Genomic DNA, 20,884 nt, shown 5'->3' with positions numbered 1-20,884 from the left:
TTTGAATCGTTCCTCTATCAGCAGCGGTGTTGGGTTTAAGTGCTCCTGCAGGGTATCAACAATTTCTTTAAAATTCTTGTCCTTTGGTTTGGCTGGAGTGATTAAATTTCGTAACAGCCCGTATGTCTTTGCGCCCATTAGGTTCAGCAGTACTGAAGCTTTTTTTTCATCTTCTATTCCAATTGCAGTGCAATATACTTCTACTCTTTCTACATATGTGGTCCAATCCTCTATTTCGCCATCAAACGCATCAATATTGCCAGACTTAGGCATCTTAGAAAAGCTATGGCGCTTCCCGCGCTTTTCTTTCTTTTCTGGAACAAAGATATGGTGCTTCCCGCGCTTTCCCGCAAGGAGTCTTGCAAATAAGGTGGATGAACTGAAGTTGTTGTTGAACACATGGGAGTACGATATTGTTGCTATCACGGAGACATGGTTGAGGGAGGGTCAGGACTGGCAGCTCAATATTCCGGGGTATAGAATCTTCAGGCGAGACAGAGGGGGGTGTAAAAGGGGAGGGGGTGTTGCAATATTAATTAAGGAATCAACTACTGCTGTAAGGAGGGATGATATATTAGCGGGTTCCTCAAATGAGGCCATATGGGTAGAACTTTAAAACAAAAAGGGGGCAAGCACTTTGCTGGGAGTGTACTATAGGCCCCCAAACAGTCAGGGGGAGATAGAGGAACAGATATGTAGGCAAATCGCAGAGAAGTGCAAAAATAATAGGGTAATAATAGTGGGGGATTTCAACTTCCCCAATATTAATTGGGATAGTCAGAGTGTGGAAGGCTTAGAGGGTGCAGAATTCTTAAAGTGCATCCAGGAGAGCTTTTTGAGCCAACATGTAGAAAGTCCTACAAGAGAGGGGGCGGTACTGGACCTAATTCTAAGGGATGTAACCGGGCAAGTGGTGGAAGTGTCAGTAGGAGAGCATTTTGGAGACAGTGACCATAATTCGGTGAGATTTAAGGTGGTCATGGAAAAAGACAAAGACGGCCCGGAAATAAGGGTTCTAAATTGGGGGAAGGCCGATTTTAATATGATAAGGCAGGATCTGGCCAAAGTGGACTGGGAGTAGCTACTTATAGGAAAATCCACATCAAAGCAGTGGGAGACTTTCAGAAGGGAAATAGAGAGAGTACAACGCCAACATGTTCCTGTAAAGGTCAAGGGTGGGACCAACAAGCAAAGGGAACCTTGGATGACAAGGGATATACAAAAATGCATTAGGAAAAAAAGGGGGGCTTTTGGCAGTTACAAAAGACTAAAGACGGAGGAAGCCCTAGAGGAGTATAAAAAGTGCAGGGGCATACTTAAAAAAGAAATTAGGAGGGCGAGGAGGGGCCATGAAATAACACTGGCGAGCAAAATAAAGGAAAATCCTAAGATGTTTTATAAGTATATTAAGGGCAAGAGGATAACCAGGGAAAGGGTAGGGCCCATTAGGGACCAAAGTGGCAATCTGTGTGTAGAGCCAGATGATGTAGGCGGGGTTTTGAATGAATTTTTTGCATCTGTGTTCACTATGGAGAAAGATGATGTAGACATAGAAATCGGGCAAGGGGACTGTGACATACTTGAACATATTAGCATCGAGAGGGAGGAGGTACTAGCGGTTTTAGCAGGCCAAAAAGTGGATAAATCCCCAGGCCCGGACGAGATGTATCTGGATGAGCACTTGAAATGCCATTGCATACAAGGCTATGGACCAAATGCTGGAAAATGGGATTAGACTGGACAGGGATTGATGGACGGCGTAGACACGATGGGCCGAAGGGCCTCTTTCTGTGCTGTATAACTCTATGACTCTATGACTCTATGCTGCCGATGACAACGCTGTTTCCCGCGGTTTCCGTTCTTTTTTGATTTATTTATTTACAGTTGGAGACTCGTTCCCGCCGGACTTTCTCTACAGGTCTGAACGCCGACCTGCTTGCAGCGCCGGCCGTCTCCCGAGTGCTCCCTCCCAGTCCGTTATTGTTTGCTTCCGATTTTGCTGCCTGTCTCAGCTATAGAACCAGCCGCTGGAGCCCCAGCCTGATGCCCAGGAAGGATTAGTGCAGTACCTGCCACCAGCTTGGCCAGCTGGTGAAACCACAGCTTCTCTCACTTTCTTGAGTCTTCTGGATGCCCGAGGAATGGATGCCCTTGAGGTGCTGCCGAATTGCAGGTAAGTCCGTTTCCACTTCATCGCCACTGTAGTGTCCGTGTGTTGATAGAGACACTGAAGACAGGAGTTGGTTCATAGGTGTTTACTAAGCAAAGTCTGCGGGGGGGTTCTAACGGATATACACAATATACAAGTTTATATAGCCCGAGTGGCCATTACCGGCATTACAGCACACCTGGGGCTCTTAAAGGCACATACACTACAACCACCAGGGACAGAGCCAATTCCACAGGAACCTATTCGTCAAGAGGAAACCATCGTGGCAGAGTCAGATACTCTGAGCACTGCTCAGGAGCAGCTGGTGGCTTCACCACAAACAAGCAGGGACTTTACTGTTAGACGTTCACAAAGTGCTCGCAAGCCACCAGAGAGATTGATACTGAACTGTTAGAGTCGTCAAGTCTGGAACATGATGAATGGAAACTCCTTATGTGACCCTCAGGAATGGTTGTTTGTTAAGAAATTCATACTGAAATCTTAAGGGCGGAGTGATATAGTAATCTGGGATGTTATGATTAAGGTTATCCACCAGGTGGTGCTGTAGCCAACGCTGCTGCTAAGGTCAGAGGTTTGCTTCCTGTTAAGGTCAGAGGTTTGCTTCCTGTCAAGGTCAGCAAAGGTGGAATGCCAGGATGCAGGCATGCTATTTGTTACTCTGTTTGTTTAATAAAATACTCGTACTAGTTCCAAGATATCGCCTCTTCGAGTTCTTGTTCCACTACATGGATTTATCACACCGCCCATTCCAGGTATCAGTCAAGTAAACCTCTGAACTGCTTCTAACGCATTTACATCCTTCCTTACATAAGGAGACCAATACTGTACACAGTATTCCAGAGGTGGTCTCACCAATGCCCTGTATAACTGAAGCATAACCTCCCTACATTTGTATTCAATTTGTAGGGGGGTGGTGGGGTTGGCGCGTGCGCCCAGTCAGTTATGCCCCTAACTGTTTGTGAGCGTTTCGAATCGCTCCCATGCCTCTGGGTTCTAGACACCGGACTTAGGTACAGGCGGCGATACAGAACAGACTTGAGTAGACAGGTGGTTTGAATGTAAGAAAATGAAGATTTTATTGAAATAGAAATTAACACAATCTTATGAGAAGTTACTAGTATAAAAATTACAGGCAAATACAAATAACTACACTTACACAGGGAATGGGGAACACACAGCACATCGAGGAAAAACAAACTATCTTAACAATCCCCTTATCCTTATCCCACCTCTTATACCAAACTAGATTAAGCTATGAGGGGCCAGAATTCATGCTCACCAATCCAAAATAAAGGCAACTGTTAACGAGTGCGAGTTTTGAGGTCTGGTCTTTGGTCCTTCTTGGTACCCCATCGCCACGTGTTCTTCAGGGGCACAATGCTGGGCCTGCTACTGCGACACACCTTCTCCCCTCCGCTGCCGTCGTCGTCTCGTCGCGATGGCTTCTCCTCTTCTTCTCCCTCGGATGGTCGTTGGTGGCACCGTTGTGCCTACAGGGCAGTTGGCAGTTTTAACTGCCTAGATTTTCCTACCCAAGCTTAGGAACGCCAGTCTACTCGTCATGGCTTGGCCACCTGTGTTTTTGCAGTGTTCAACGAGATGCCTGCCTTCCCAAGCGCCAGCTTATAACTAGGCGCTTGGTTTTCTTATCGGTACGTTTTTCGCTGCCCTGCTCTGCCCTTATCGAGTTGTTATCGTCTTCTTTGTCTCTACTCATCTCGTCTCGCCAGACTACTATACGAGTCCTGGGCTACCTGCTCAACATCGCCTCGCCCCTTTCTGCGGCCTGGGCATCCTGGATGGCTATGGACTTGGGTCTCGTTCCCCTCCCCTGCTGTTGGTATGGTGTAACTGGTTACTGAAAATCTGCTATGGGGAGAGAACCCGCCACGAGGTCAGGGCATGAGTATGAGCGGCAGCCCAAGAGGCTGGAGCCATGAGAGCAGAGCAAGTGCCAAGAAGAGCAGAGCGAGATTGCTACCCGGGGCCTGCAGTTACACTCCTTACGATAGCCCCTTATCTGCACACCAAATCAGGTTAGTTCATTGTTCCAATCTTGGCGGGCTAGTTTAAATAATTGTAGCAATCTAAACTAACTGTTTTTAGATGGCCGGTGATCGTACCTACTGGCCTGATGTCTGAGCTGTATTGTTATTAATGCATCTTAATCGGCCTGTCCAGCCTCGTTGGCTTCCTTAAGCTGTTTCTGATTATTTATGCAAACTGCTTGATGGCCTCACGTATAGGCCTAACTAGTTTTGGTCTGTCTACAATTTGGCTTAATGCATAATTCAGAGTCCTGCTGTCTGCTTTTTAAAATAAAAATGTCCTTCTTCACAGAAACTGCATTTTAGGTTTCGATTTCCCCAAAAGCTGCTTGTGCCACAGAGTCTAAGCTTCTAAAATCTTGCAGGCTTTTGTTTACGAGGTGCGGACGCCACCTTTGGGAACCCTTTTTTTAAATGTCCATGCAGGGTCCCTTTTATTAATAATAACCTTGGGGAAATGTGGAAATTTTGCGAATCTTACACTCCCCCCTGTGATACTAAAACTTGCTTGAAGTATCATTGTTACAAGGTGAGCAAAATTTTTCTGACCCTCCATAGTCAACCTTCTCCTGTAATTACCTATCTAATACACCCACGACACATGCACTTCCTATTCCGCAAAAATGTAGTGTACATAAGCATACAGAAAGTAAATCACAGACTTTTACACACATCCAAGCATGGAGGGGGTCCAACACCCCTGCACCACTTGGTACACATACATCTTTATTAACCACGCCGCAAACAAACAACAGAAAAAACTTTATTAAAAATAACAAACACAAAAAGACAACAATCTTTAATCAGAATACAAGGAAAAAGACTTAAACAGGCGTATCTCCCTCCACCTTCACATAATGTTCCTTCCAGATCTTCTGGTTTTGGAACTCTAACAACTGACCTTTTCCCTTACATTGAATACAAACTAGATACAACACTATCCCTAACTGGCAAACCACGAGAATGTGGGAAGCCAGTCTGATCCACGAAGGGACCTCTATGCTATTGAAAATGTCCCACCAGGTTGGAATCACAATATCCAATATCTTAGTCCCTATCTCTAATGTTTTCTGCTCTAGAGTGTAAAAATGTTTCTGCGAAACTATAACGGCTTTGAGTATTTTGGTAAGGTGTTCAGGGAGAGGGGAAATTTCATAGCCAAAGTGCGTTACGTACTTTTGCAAATTCGTAAAATTCTCCTTCACTGTGAGGTGAACAGTGGAGGGTTCAGGAATGGGGACAATTCGCTCCTGGGCCACTTGAACGTCTGTCTCGGGTTTAAAACAGAAACTGCTGTCACTAACTGGACACCAGCTATGCTGTCCATGCTGGTAGTGGGACGCGCCGGTGGTGACACAATATGTCCCACCTCCTATATATGCTACCTGCGGGGGAACATGGCCTTGTGCCATTGCCTCCATGGTGCAATTTATAGGCTTCACGCCAGCAGCTCTGAACCCACACTGTAGTTTTGAATAGGCATTCAAGTGCTGGGGACACAGGATTATGTGTGCTCCCCAGCTCCGGCACCCTGAGAGGTCAGTACCTGTCATAGCGTGCTCCCACTTTATGGCGTAAGGTGGGGCCGCCGTGAAACGAATGTGCGCACCCCCTTGAATGACTCCAATGTTCTCCACCCTGTATACCGGTGCGGGTCGGGCTCTCCTACCCATGACCGGCATCCTAACTACTACTCCCATGATTGTGTGGTTGGACCGCCCACAATCCACGGGGACTGGGTAGACTTCGGAAGCTAGTCGGAGTTGGCATGGGCTTAATGCATTCTCAAACGGGTGGAGCGCTGTGAGGTGCTTGTTGCTGATCCAGGATGGGACTAAACCCTGTGGTAAATCCTCCAGATTACTGCGGCCCTCGCCCAGTAACCACACCCCGTATAGCATGCACACCTCATTCTGCGCAGCCTGGTCAGAAGCATTTCTCTCCTCCCTTATGAGAGCATTTACTGTCTTTGCGTGCTTTTCCAACTCCGCTATGAATTCCTTTAAATATACCATCATGGCCTGATCCTCATGCTACTCTGAACCCACTACCTTGTTCTCATCCAGTAATATCTTTTTTAACTGTGTTTTTAAGCCATTTATCTGCGTCTGCAGCTCTATGTCATCTAAACTGTTGATGACAGAGGACCCAGTATTAAACGCAGTAAAAACATCATTCCATACTCCCCTTCTTTGCCTCCCTGCATTACCCAAAAACTCTCGGTTTGTGGTGTACAGTTCGGTTTTGTCCACGTGGGTGAAATCGAACTCATAGAACTTCTTGATCATGTCCTTTAATAGGGCATGGTATAGCTGCTCTGTTTCTTTGGGACACCACTCCGACAAATGTACCTCGGTGAGATTTAAAATCACGGAGGCTACCGCGTAGTGTACAGCATCTGATCGGTAGGGACTAGTACCTACCCATTCCCTGGTCCCTTGGTGGTGGTGGGGCACCCTTCCCTGTGTACCCTCGCCGCCTGCGCCGTGGGCGAGGCACAGGCTCAGTGGCATCGACTGGGATCGGGGAGTATGTGACCGCACACACCTTCAGGCTGGTATCCCACTTCATCCCCTCCCCAGTGTCTTGCCACTGCCGATAGAAAACGATGGATATGCCTTCGGGGCAGACCTCCTCTGACCTCCACATACAGATATAAATCCCTTGGTCCGGTTCCCACCACTTGTCCCAACACACACTTAATCCTCCATGAGTCCCTGTAATCGACCGGTGGGTGTTGTTCCCCAACCGTTCCCACTCGACTTCTGGGTTCCTCATATCTTTGCTCAGCTTTCTGAGCCACCACCACCTATCCAGAGGAATGTGTCCTTTACACGTTAAACATATACGCTTTCCAACGGTGATGCTGACCCTCGTGGTAATGACCCGTACCCTGGGGCACCGGAGGGAGGTCTCCCCGTACGTGAATCCGGTTTGGCTGGAGTACTGAGATGAATTGGACCCCAGCCATCCTGGCCACCTTCCCTCATGGACATAGACGACGGCCTCCTCTGCATCCCGTTCACCACTTCCGTCGGTCGCTATAGGCGCCCTGTCTCCCGAGCACCCATAGATGTGGGAATCCTGTATGTCGCCTCGCCTCCCGACACCCATCCCAATCAGGGCGAATAGGATCTTGATCCCCTCCATCCTAAAAGTCTTTCTGCAAAAAGATACAAAAACATGCAGCCAGGTCCCCAAGAGGTTCTCTGGCTTGGTGAAGCATGGTCGGGTCCCGCGACCTCGAAACAAATATACACTCTTCGCAGGTCCCTTACTTAAAACTACTCATCACCTCATTTAACTTCAACTAAAACACCCAAACTTAAGCTAAATACTTAAACTGCTAAATACCTAAATTAACAATGCCCTTTCTCCAGCGTGCACGGTCAGGCCGAGGAATTTCACCTCCTGCTGGCCAATCTGCGCTTTCTTGGGGTTTACCTTAAAACCCTTCTGCCCTAGCAGCTCCAGCAGTTCGGCCAGTAGTGGGCCATGCTCCTCTCTCGAATCCGTGAACAGGAGCAAGTCATCCACATATTAGACCAACTGTCTGGGCTGGCTAATATCCTTCAAACTGTTTGCCATGCACTGATGGAAAATGCTGGGGCTGTTGTGGAAGCCCTGCGGCAAACAGTTCCACATGTACTGTTGCCCTTTAAACGTAAAGGCAAACTTGTACTGATCCTCCCTCCTTACAGGGATGGACCAAAACCCATTGGAAATATCAGCATCGTGAAAGTGGTCGCGAATGCTGGAATACTCCCTATGAGGTCGGCAACTGCTGCTACAGTGGGTGTGCAGGCTGGGATGTTACTATTGAGCACTCGGTTGTCCACCGTGGCCCTCCAGGAATTGTCCGGCTTTCTGACCGGCCATAATGGAGAATTCACGTGGGTAGCTATCGGTCTCAGAACTCCCTGCTGCACTAATGAGGACATGGCTGCTTCCATGTCTGGTTCTGCTTCCCTGGGGAAGTTATACTGTTTCTATGGTTGGGCCATGGGGTCCCCGTCTGCGCTGACCTCAAACCTTGTGACCCTCCTGCAGTCGTGTTTGTGAGTGGCGAACGTGGCCAGGTGGGCCTGCACAAATGCCTGGAACTCTGGTGGGGTATTGCTGACCATGAGCCTGAGGTTATAATCCTCTTTGGGCTTCATGGTGCAGAGGGTCCCTTCCCTTGCTTTCCCGGGATTACTACGACCTCTCCGTTCTTTACTTTACCTGCCCCCCATAAGCAATGATTCCTCAAATCCTCAAATCCACTAGGATCCCGGGATCTTGGGTTCATGTCACGCTACATGTAACTCCACCTGATGTAGGGTCATCCAGACTCGAGTCGTCATTGGCTTGTTCTCTCTACAGAGATGCGGCCGGGCCTGCTGTGATTTCCAGCAAAAAAAATGTTTTTTTGTCTGTTTTTTGTTTTTCATGCAGACCCCAGCATCTGCAACATTTGACCCCTTGTGACCCCACCTCATTGTTCTTTGATGTAATGTTTTCCTGACTAACCTGTTGGGACACCATTCTCACCATTGATTGCTGTGATTATCTCTCTGCCGAGGTATGATAAATGGCAGTTAGAAAGATTACCTGTAATCATCTGGCATTATTCTCTGACTATATAAGTTGTGTCTTTATGCATCTCTCCACTTCACCTGACGAAGGAGCAGTGCTCTGAAAGCTTGTGATTTCAAATAAAACTGTTGGTCTATAACCTGGTGTTGTGTGACTTCTTACATTTCATCAGGACACAGGTCCACTTGGAGCGGAGCAGTCCTAACCGAATGGCGAGCGGGATGAAAAACGAGCCAGCCTGTTCCCTACCCGTGAACCCCGCTAGACTGTATGGGACCCCGTTAGAGAGAGGCGAGGTGGTGAGGTTAGCTGAGTAGACCACGGTGCATGATGCCCCCGTGTCTAACAGAATGTTCCCCGTCACCTTTTCTACCCCTGTGATAAATCCATGTAGGGAAACAAGGAACTCGAAGAGGCGAGATATTATAATTAGTCTGTGTACTTTATTAATCAACTGCGTAACAAACATACAGGCCTGCATCCTCTCATTCCACCTCTGCTGACCTTAACCAGTAGCAGCACTAGCTACAGCACTACCTGGTGGATAACCTTAATCATAACATCCCAGATTACTATATACCTCCCCCCTTAAGATTTCAGTATGAATTTCATAACAAACAACCATTCCTAAGGGTCACATAAGATGTCTCCATTCACTATGTTCAATACTTGACGAATCTAACAGGTCAGTACCAATCTCTCTGGTGGCTTGCGAGCACTTTGTGAACATCTAACAGTAAAGTCCCTGCTTGTTTGTGGTGAAGCCATCAGCTGCCCCTGAGCAGTGCTCAGAGTATCAGATTCGGCAATGATGGTTCCCTCTTGACGAATGAGTTCCTGTGGAATTGTCTCTTTCCATGGTGGTGGCACCACAGATGCACTTGGATAACTGGGGGCAAACCTATCCTCAGCAATTGCATCTGGAAACTCATTTTCAATTTCCCCTTGTCTGGTAAGTATCTGATCTACGTGTCTGCGTACTACCCTACCATCTCCCAACATGACCTTTTATGATACTGGACCTGTCATTCAGTCTATGAAGCCAGGAATCCACTTTGGTCCATAACTGAAATTCCTGGTACAGACCGCATCTCCTTCTCCAAAACTTTGGCTCTTTGTTCTTTTGTCATGGTTCTCTTTTTGTTTGTTTTGTCTGTTTTCCATTTTCCTTTTTAGGTCTGGGTGGACAAGGTCAAGAGTGGAGCGTAGTCTATGACCTACTAACATCTCAGCAGGAGAGAGTCCTGTGGTGGATTGAGGTGTTATTCTGTAGCTGAACAGAACCCGTGACACTTTGGCTGCTAAACACCATTCTGCACTTTTTTTATCATCTCTTTAAATGTTTGTATGGCTCTCTCTGCAAGTCCATTAGAGGACAGATGATATGGAGCCGAGGTCACCTGCACTATGCCATTGTTTCTCATGAACTCTTTTGTCTCTGTACTGACAAAACAAGTGGCATTGTCACTTACCACGATCTCCGGTAGCCCTTGATTACTGAAGCGCTGACGCAGGCAGTCTGTAGTAGTAGTGGAGGAAGCAGAATTAACAGGATAAACATCCATCCATTGGGAATGTGCATCAATGATTATGAGGAACATCTTCCCCATGAATGGACCCACATAATCTAAGTGCAATCTTCTCCATGGTTTATCCGGCCACTCCCAGGGGTGAAGAGGAGCTGCTGCTGGTGCCTTCCTGTGTACCTGACAAGTGCTGCATGTCTTGACTAGATTTTCTATCTCCTCATCTAGCTTTGGCCACCACAAGTAACTCCTAGCCAAGGCTTTCATAAGCGACACCCCAGGATGACACTGATGTAGTTGCTCTAGGATAGGCTGTCGTGATGGCTGTGGAATAATCACTCGTGCTCCCCACAACACGCAACCATCCTGCACACTCAGCTCTGTTTTCCTGACACTGTAGGGTGTGAAGTCAGTCCCTTCCGGATGCTGTGGCCATCCCCTCACCACATATTCTCGAACTCTAGACAGTACTCGATCTTTACCTGTCCATGTTCTTACTTGCTCTGCATTCACAAGTGCCGTGTCAGTGTCCTCCAACATCAAAACTCTGTCCTCTGGAGCTGCAAGGATAGGTGTGCCTGGCAGTGGAAGACGGCTCAAGGCATCTGCGTTCCCATGGTACTTGCCCGCCTTGTAGATGATGACATACTCATATGCCCTCAACATCACTGCCCACCTCTGGATCTGTGGAACTGCTTTCATTTCATTGAAAAGAGAGAGAAGAGGTCTATGATCGGTGCAAATGATGAACTTCCTGCCATATATGTACTTGCGGAACCTCTGTAACCCAAACATTACTGCTAACCCCTCTTTGTCTAACTGGGAATAGTTTTTTTCCGCTGGTGTTAGAGTTCGGGACATAATCCCTATTGGTCTTTCAGTTCCATCTTTCATGCGGTGTGAAAGAACTGCCCCCACCCCGTAAGGTGAAGCGTCACAAGAGAGAATTATGTCTTCCTCTTCATTGTAGTGAACCAGCACATCCGTCGATAGCATCAGTTTCTTGGACAGTTTAAATGAAACCCCCTGCTCCTCTCCCCACTGCCACTGTGTCTCCTTGTGCAGTAGTTTGTGAAGAGGTGCTAACACTGTTGACAAGTTTGGTAAAAACCTGTTATAATAGTTCAGCAGTCCCAGGTAAGCTTTTAACTCAGCCACATTGGTAGGAGCAGGGGCGTCCTGCAGTGCTTGTACCTTCTCCTTGTTTGGATGGAGCCTGGTGGCGTCCACTCTGTGTCCCAGGAACACTGCCTCATTCCCCAGGAAAGTGCACTTACTCCTCTTGAGCCATAACCCTGCCCTCTCCAATCCCTGTAGTACCTCTCTCAGAGTGCTCAGCTGCTCCTGGTCGGTTCTTCCCATCACCAGAATGTCATCCAGATAGATGGAAACATGTGGAATCCCTTGCAGTACACCTTCGATTGTCCTCTGGAAGATAGCTGGACTAGATGAGACACCAAACGGTAAGCAGTTATATGTAAACAAGCCCTTGTGTGTATTTATGGTAACATACTTCTTTGAGTTGTCATCCATTGTAATCTGCAAGTATGCATGACTCATATCCAAATTTGTGAATTTCTTTGCTCCAGCCAGGTTTGCAAAGAGATCCTCTGTTTTGGGAATAGGATACTGCTCTAGTTTGGACACCCAATTGACTGTCAATTTATAATCTCCACAGAGCCTTACCGAATTGTCCGGTTTTAAAACAGGTACTATGGGAGCTGCCCATTCTGAACATTTCACTGGCTCCAGTATGTTCTCTCTCAATAGACGGTCAAGCTCACCCTCTACCTTTGATTTCATGTCATAAGGTACAGGTCGTTGTTTAAAAAACCTTGGCGGTGCCTCCTTGTCTACATAAATCTTAGCTGGGGGGCCATTAAATGTGCCAAGTTCCTCCTTGAACACATTCTTATGTTCACTCAACACTTCTTGCAAAGTCAACTGTTTGCCCTCATCTATTTGATTTACTGCTCCCCAGTCTAATTTAAGTTCTTTTATCCAGCCCTGACCTAACAGGTTTGGTCCGGTACCCGATACTATAACTACAGGTAGCTGTTCCACTGTGTCCCTATATTGTACAGTTACATTAGCTGCACCTAATATCGCTACTCGTTCACTTGTACAGGTAGACTACCCTTTATCCGGACTTCCGAAAACCGAAACCCTCTAAAAACCGAAGGTTTTTTCGTTCAGCGTAAGTCGTGCGTACGACTTACGCTGAACGAAAAAACCTTCGGTTTTTAGAGGGTTCCGGTTGCGGAAGTTTGAATAAAGGGTAAGTCGTGCGCACGACCCCCCGCCGACCCCCCCGCGGACCCCGCCAGCCCCGACAACCGCCGATCCCGCCAGCCCCGACAACCGCCGACCCCGCCAGCCCCGACAACCGCCGACCCCGCCAGCCCCGACAACCGCCGACCCCCCCGCGGACCCTGCCGGCACCGACAACCGCCGACCCCGCCAGCCCCGACAACCGCCGACCCCCCCGCGGACCCCGCCAGCCCCGACAACCGCCGACCCCCCCGCGTACCCCGCCGGCCCCGACCCCCGCCGACCCCAACTGACTTACGCTGAGCGTCAGCGTAAGTCGTGCGCCCGACCCCCCGCCGACCCCCCCGCGGACCCCCGCCGACCCACCTTCCGAAATCCGAAATTCTCCTTTATCCGAAACTCGGCTGGTCCCGAGGTTTTCGGATAAATGATAGTCTACCTGTATATGTTTTAAGATGCAGAGAGCAAGACTTTAACGCTGGAGCTTTTGCACGGTTCCACAATTTTGAGTACTCTGTCCTGTTCATTATTGTTACACCGCACCCTGTATCTACTTCAAAGTTCACCTTAGAGTCATTTACTGTCAGTTGCCAGGTGATAGGAGCCACTTTTGGAATGTTCTCTAACATGCTATACATTTTGAACATGCCCTCTTCTTCCTCAGCTTCCCCGCTGATGTGGTGTGCTCCATGTTTTTTCACTTCTCTTCCTTGGTTTTGCTTTCCTCCCCCTTTTGGTTTGGATTCCTCCACAGGTGATTTTGCTCTGCATGCTCATTTTATGTGTCCTTGTTTCCCACACTTGTGGCACTTTTCCTCTAGAAACCGGCATTCACTCACCAGGTGATCGCCCTTGCATCTATAACATGCCTTCACATGCTCACGTTGTGGTTTCTGACGCATGTTTAACTTGTGCACAATAACCTGACCTGCAACTTGCTTAGCTTTAGCCCTGTCTGAACCCTGTATTTCTTTTACATCTCGGTTCGCTGTCTCTATGGCTTGAGCAAGTTCCAATGCTTTTTCATAAGTAAGCCCAGTCTCGGATAATAATCTACGCTGCATTCGGTCGTCCATTATTCCGCAAACTAGCCTATCTCTCAGCATTTCCTTCAGGTTGTTCCTATAATTGCAATCTTGTGCTAATTTACGCAACACCGCTACATAGTCCATTACACTCTCTTCCTCTTTTCTGTTCCTTAAATTAAACTTGAACCGCTGTACAATCTCACTAGGCTTAGGTTTGAAATGTTCTTTTAGCAAGGCCACTAATTCAACAATTGATTTGTCTCCAGGCTTTTCAGGACTGAGCAGATTCTTCATCAAACTGTAGGTTTGGCTTCCCACTGAACTAAGCAGAATGGCTCTCCTTTTTCTGGCATCATTTATTTCATTTGCTTCGAAGAAATAACCCAACACTTCACACCCGTAACAATTGGTCTTTATTTTGGGGGGGTTACTCCCTTCCTGGTGCCATGCTTTCCTACCCGGTCCAGGTTTTACCTCATGCACCTTTCCCTTGGGTGGGTGTGCATCGGCTCCCCTACCGTTTTTATAGGCCAGAGTGAGCTGCCTAATTACCGTAAGTTCGGTGGTCTGGGGATTTTTGGGGTCGACCAGGCTTCTGCCTTGGCCCAGACCTGTGGCAAGCTGTTCGCCAACAGGCAACGGAGCCAATGGGCCAGGAGGTCCCCATTCAGGAACACTCGGTCTGGCGTCCCCGGACAGGCCCTCCAGTACACCGGCCACAGCCGGTCTGCGGGCTATCCCTTGGGAGCTGGATCGTCTTCTCCACACGGGAGAAAGGACTTCCCTCATTCACCCCCATGGCCTCCAGAACCGCATCTCTAAGCTCCTCGTACCCGCTCTTCCCCCTTTTACACTCATCAGAGAGTTATTGGAGGAGACTACTCTCCAGGGAGAATAGCAGCATCTTGACCTTCTCAGCGTCATCGCAGTCGTTGACGCTGGCTGCCTGCTCTACTTCCCTGAAGTGGATCAAGGGGTCTCCCATTTCGGAGAGCCTCGGGATATGGTTGACCATAGCCCTAAGCTGTTGGGTGTTAAAGGGTAGAACGAACTGATTTTGGAAAGGTCCCTCATTGTCGCCATTGGCGGGTGGGCCGAACCTCCGATGCCGTGCTGCGCACATCGGTCCCGGTTCCGACCTCTCTGGCGGGGGTTGCTCCATCCCCGCCTCCACCTCTGGCTCCACCCCCCCTTGCTGCCAAACCTCGATGAAACTTGGCCCTATGGGTGGTGGTCATGAAATCTCCTCTCTCTCAACCGGGTCATCCCTGGGCACTACCGGTGACATTGGAACTGCCCTCCCCTCGTTCCCCATAAAATCTGCCTGGCCTGCCTTTGGGCTTATGAGGCATACCATGCCTTTTGCCTTCCGGAGGGCCCAGCTCAGATTTTCTATCCTCTCTTTACAGGGGCCGTGGTCTGCCTCCTCATACCCCTGCTCGCTCGCTAGCTTTTACGCTGCCTTTACCTCCTGTACTTTCTCTTCCTGTTCCCTAACCTGCCTTGCCAAGCGGGCGTTCTTCTCCCGCAACCTTAGCTCATATCCCTTGGCCTCGGTGACTTGGCACCATAGGTATTCCAACTGGGCCTTGTGTTCTCCCATTAGATGCACTCTCTCCTGATTCAGGGCCTGCAAAGCTACTAACAACTTCTCCCCTGCAAGAGACTTATCCTGGATCTCCAGGGCTGACTCCCTTAACTCGGCTGCCTGTGCTGCAATGAGCCTGTCCAAAAGCTGGACCTGCTTTTTAAAACACATCAGCCAAACTGCCTTCTCTAAGGGCTTCTTGTGTTCCTTTCCCTCTTTCCACTTAGCTGCTGCATCTACCGGACGCCCAACCTTTAACAGAGTGGTGATCCACTTCTTAGTGATAATCACCTTGCAAAACACATAACCAGAAATCCTTTCCTCCATCATGGTTTGCTCATCCGAACCATTGTCTACTGTATCGCAACCCTGTTGCCGGTGTCCTGCCGTGGTCGCCATATCTATAGGGGGGTGGTGGGGTTGGCATGGGCGCCCAGTCAGTTATGCCCGTGACTGTTTGTGAGCGGTTCGAATCGCTCCCATGCCCCTGGGTTCTAGACACCGGACTTAGGTACAGGCGGCGATACAGAAAAGACTCGAGTAGACAGGTGGTTTGGATGTAAGAACACCAAGATTTTATTAAAATAGAAATTAACACAATCTTATGAGAAGTTACTAGTATAAAAATTACAGGCAAATACAAATAACTATACTTATACAGGGAATTGGGAACACACGGCACATCGAGGGAAAGCAAACTATCTTAACAATCCCCTTATCCTTATCCCACCACTTATACCTAAGTAGATTAAGCTATGAGGGGCCAGAATTCATGCTCACCAATCCAAAATAAAGCCAACTGTTAATGAGTGCAAGTTTTGAGGTCTGCCCTTTGGTCCTTCTAGGTACCCCATCGCCATGTGGTCTTCAGGGGCACGATGCTGGGTCTGCTACTGCGACACACCTTCTCCCCTCCGCTGCCGTCGTCGTCTCGTCGCGATGGGTTCTCCTCTTCTTCTCCTTCGGGCAGTCGTCGGCGGCACTATTGTGCCTACAGGGCAGTTGGCAGTTTTAACTGCCTAGATTTTCCTACCCAAGCTTAGGAATGCCAATCTATTCATCGTGGCGTGGCCACCTGCATTTTTGCTGTGTTCAACGAGGTATGTTCGTCAGCTTATAACTAGGCGCTTGGTTTTCTTATCGGTACGTTTTTCGCTGCCCTGCTCTGCCCTTATCGAGTTGTTATCGTCTTCTTCGTCTCTACTCGTCTCGTCTCGCCGGACTACTATACAATTGCTAGGCTACCTGCTCAACTTTGTCTCGCCCCTTTCTGCGGTCTGTGCATCCCGGATGGCTATGGACTTGGGTCTCGTTCCCCTCCCCTGCCGTTGGTATGGCGTAACTGGTTACTGAAAATCTGCTACGGGAAGAGAACCCGCCATGAGGCCAGGGCACGAGTATGAGTGGCAGCCCAAGAGGCCGGAGCCACGAGAGCAGAGCAAGAGCCAAGAAGAGCAGAGAGCAGAGCGAGATTGCTACCCGGGGCCTGCAGTTATACTCCTTACGATAGCCCCTTATCTGTGCGCCAAATCAGGTTAGTTCATTGTTCCAAGCTTGGCGGGCTAGTTTCATTAACTGTAGCAATCTAAACTAACTGTTTTTAGATGGCCGGTGATCGCACCTACTGGCCTGATGTCTGAGCTGTATTGTTATTAATGCATCTTAATTGGCCTGTCCCGCCTGTTTCCGATTATTTATGCAAACAACTTGATGGCCTCAAGTATAGGCCTAACTGGTTTTGGTCTGTCTACGATTTGGCTTAATGCATAATTCAGAGTCCTGCTGTCTGCTTTTCAAAATACAAAAGTCCTTCTTCACAGAAACTACCTTTTAGGTTTCGATTTCCCCAAAAGCTGCTTGTGCCACAGAGTCCAAGCTTTTAAAATCTTGCAGGCATTTGGTCACGAGGTGCGGACGCCATCTTTGGGTACCCTTTTTTAAAATGTCCATGCAGGGTCCCTTTTATTAATAATAACCTTGGGGGAATGTAGAAATTTTGCGAACCTTACAAATTCCCCTCGCAGTAAATGATAACATTCTATTAGCTTTCCTAATGACTTGCTGTACCTGCATAGTAACCTTTTGTGATTCATGCACTAGGACACCCAGATCCCTCTGCATCTCAGAGCTCTGCAATCTCTCACCATTTAGATAATATGCTTCTTTTTTATTCTTCCTGCCAACATGGACAACTTCACATTTACCCACATTATACTCCATTTGCCAGATCTTTGCCCACTCACTTAACTTATCTTTATCTCTTTGTAGCCGCCTTATGTCCTCTTCACAATTTACTTTCCTACCTATCTTTGTGTCATAAGGAAATTTAGCAACCATACCTTCGGTCCCTTCATCCAAGTCATTTATATAAATTGTAAAAATTTGAGGTCCCAGTACTGTTCTCTATGGCACACCACTCATTACATCTTGCCAATCAGAAAATGACACATTTATGCATACTCTCTGTTTCCTGTTAGCTAGCCAATCTTCTATCCATGCCAATATGTTACCCCCTACACCATGAGCTTTTATTTTCCACAATAACCTTTGATGTGGCACCTTATCAAATGCCTTCTGGAAATCTAAGTACAGTACATCCACCGGTTCCCCTTTATCCACAGTACATGTTACTTCCTCAAAGAACTCCAATAAATTGATTAAACATGATTTCCCTTGCACAAAACCATGTTGACTCTGCCTGATTACTTTTAACTTTTCTAAATGCCCTGCTATAATGTCTTTAATAATAGCTTCTAACATCTTCCCTATGACAGATGTTAAACTAACTGGCCTGTAGTTTCCTGCTTTCTGTCTCCCTCCCTTTTTGAATAAAGGAGTTACATTCACTATTTTCCAATCTAATGGAACCTTCCCCGAATCTAGGGAATTTTGGAAAATTAAAACCAACGCATCAACTATCTCACTAGCCACTTCTTTTTTAAGACCCTAGGATGAAGTCCATCAGGACCCGAGGACTTGTCAGCCCGCAGCTCCAACAATTTGCTCAGTACCACTTCACTTGTGATTATAATTTTCTTGAGTTCCTCCCTCCCTTCTATTTCCTGATTTACAGCTATTTCTGGGATGTTACTTGTATCCTCTATAGTGAAGACAGATGCAAAATACCTGTTCAATTCAACTGCCATCTCCTTATTTTCCATTATTAATTCCCCAGACTCACTTTTTATAGGACCAACACTCACTTTGTTAACTCTTTTCTTTTTTAAATATCTATAGAAACTCTTACCATCTGTTTTTATATTTCTCGCTAGCTTTCTCTCGTACTCTAATTTTTCTCTCATTAATCTTTTAGTCATTCTTTGCTGTTTTTTATATTCTGTTCAATCTTCTGACCTGCCACCCATCTTTGCACAATTATATGCTTTTTCTTTAAGTTTAATACTATCTTTAACTTTTTTAGTTAACCACGGATGCTGGGTCCTCCCCTTGGAATTTTTCTTTCTTGCTGGAATTTATATAACTGTGTATTTTGAAATATCCCCATAAATGTCTGCCACTGCAACTCTATTGACCTATCCCTTAACCTAATTTGTTAGTTCACTTTCGCTAGCTCTGCTTTCATGCCCTCATAATTGCCTTATTTAAGTTTAAAATACTAGTCTTGGACCCACTCTTCTCTCTCTCAAACTGAATGTAAAATTCAACCATATTATGATTGTTGCTACCTAGGGGTGCCTTCACTATGAGGTCATGTAATTAATCCTATCTCGTTGCACAATACCAGGTCTAGTATAGCCTACTCTCTGGTTGGCTCCAGAACATGCTGTTGTATGAAACTATCCCGAAAACATTACATGAACTCTTCATCTATGCTACCTTTGCTCAATTGATTTTTCCAGTCTATATGCAGATTAAAATCCCCGATGATTATTGCTGTACCCTTCTGACAAGCTCCCATTATTTCTTCCTTTATACTCCATCCTACCATGTGGTTACTGTTAGGGGGCCTGTACACCACTCCTACAAATGACTTCTTGCATTTATTATTTCTCATCTCTACCCAAACCGCTTCCACATCCTGGTTTCCTGAACTTAGGTCATCCCTCTCTATTGTGCTAATACTTTCATTAATTAACAGAGCCACCCCTCCACCTTTTCCCACCTTTCTGTCCTTCCTAAATGTCATGTACCCTTCAATATTCAGGTTCCAATTTATGTCATCCTGCAGCCATGTTTCTGTAATGGCTATCAGATCATATTTATTTATTTCTATTTGCGCTATCAGTTCATCTGTTTTGTTTCGAATGCTACATGCATTCAGATGCAGGGCCTTTAGTTTTGTCCTTTTATTATTTTTGTAACCTCTAGCTTTATCTGTTGATTTACTCTTAGATTTGTACTCTCTATCCCTTCCTGTCACGGTCTGTTTATCATTTCCCACATTCATACCTTTCTCTATTGCCTTGTCTCTAATCTTTGAATGACCACATCTTCCCAAATTTGATCCCATGCCCCCAATATTTAGTTTAAAGCCCTCTCTACCACCCTAGTTATACGGCTCGCCAGAACACTGGTCCCAGCATGGTTCAGGTGAAGGCTGTCCCAATGATGCAGATCCCACTTTCCCCAGTACTGGTGCCAGTGCCCCAGGAATTGAAACCCATTTCTCCCACACCAGTCTTTGAGCCACACATTCATCTCTCTAATTTTATTTACCCTATGCCAATTTGCTCGTGGCTCAGGTAATAATGCAGACATATTACCCTTGAGCTTCTGCTTTTTAATTTAGCCCCTAGCTGCTCATACTCTCTCAGCAGAACCTCTTTCCTAGTTCTACCTATGTCGTTGGTACCTACATGGACTACGACCACTGGCTCCTCCCCCTCCCACTGCAAGTTCCTCTCCAGCTCAGAGCAGATATCCCGAACCCTAGCAGGCAACACAGCCACCTGGGCTCTCGCTCTTGGCCGCAGAGAACTGCATCTATCCCCCTGACTATGCTGTCCCCAGTTACCACTACATTCCTATTAACTCCCCCCGCTTGAATGGCTTCCTGTACTTCGGTGCCCTAGTCAGTTTGCTCATCCACTCTGCAGCCACCGCTTTCATCCATACAGGCTGCAAGAACGTCAAACCTGTTGGACAATTGCAAAGGCTGAGGCTCCTCCACCTCCTGGGTCCCCATAGCTGCCTCACTCACAGTCACATCCTACTGTCCCTGACCACTGACCAAATCAGAAGACCCTATCCTAAGGGGTGTGACTGCCTCCTGAAATATAGTGTCCAGGTAACTTTCCCCCTCCCTGGTGCATCGTAGAGTCCACAGCTCGGCCTCCAGCTCATCAACTCTGAGCCGAAGCTCCTCAAGCCGCAGACACTTATCGCAGACGTGTTCGTCCAGGATCACACTGGCGTCCAGGAGCTCCCACATACTGCAGCCGCAACACATCACCTGCCCTGCCATCTTTATTGAGTCTTAATTAATTTATTTTTAATAATTCATGCCCTCATAATTGCCCTTATTTAAGTTTAAATGACTAGTCTTGGACCCACTCTTCGTGCTCTCAAACTGAATGTAAAATTCAATTATATTATGGTCGCTGCCACCTAGGGGCGCCTTCAATATGAGGTCATTAATTAATCCTATCTCGTTGCACAATGCCAGGTCTAATATAGCCTGCTCTCTGGTTGGCTCCAGAACATGCTCTTGTAAG

Source organism: Somniosus microcephalus, chromosome 7 (assembly GCF_052327205.1).
Source record: "Somniosus microcephalus isolate GS21.2 chromosome 7, FLI_Smic_1.0, whole genome shotgun sequence".
Classification (NCBI taxonomy): domain Eukaryota; kingdom Metazoa; phylum Chordata; class Chondrichthyes; order Squaliformes; family Somniosidae; genus Somniosus; species Somniosus microcephalus.
Note: the sequence above shows the minus strand (reverse complement) of the source record.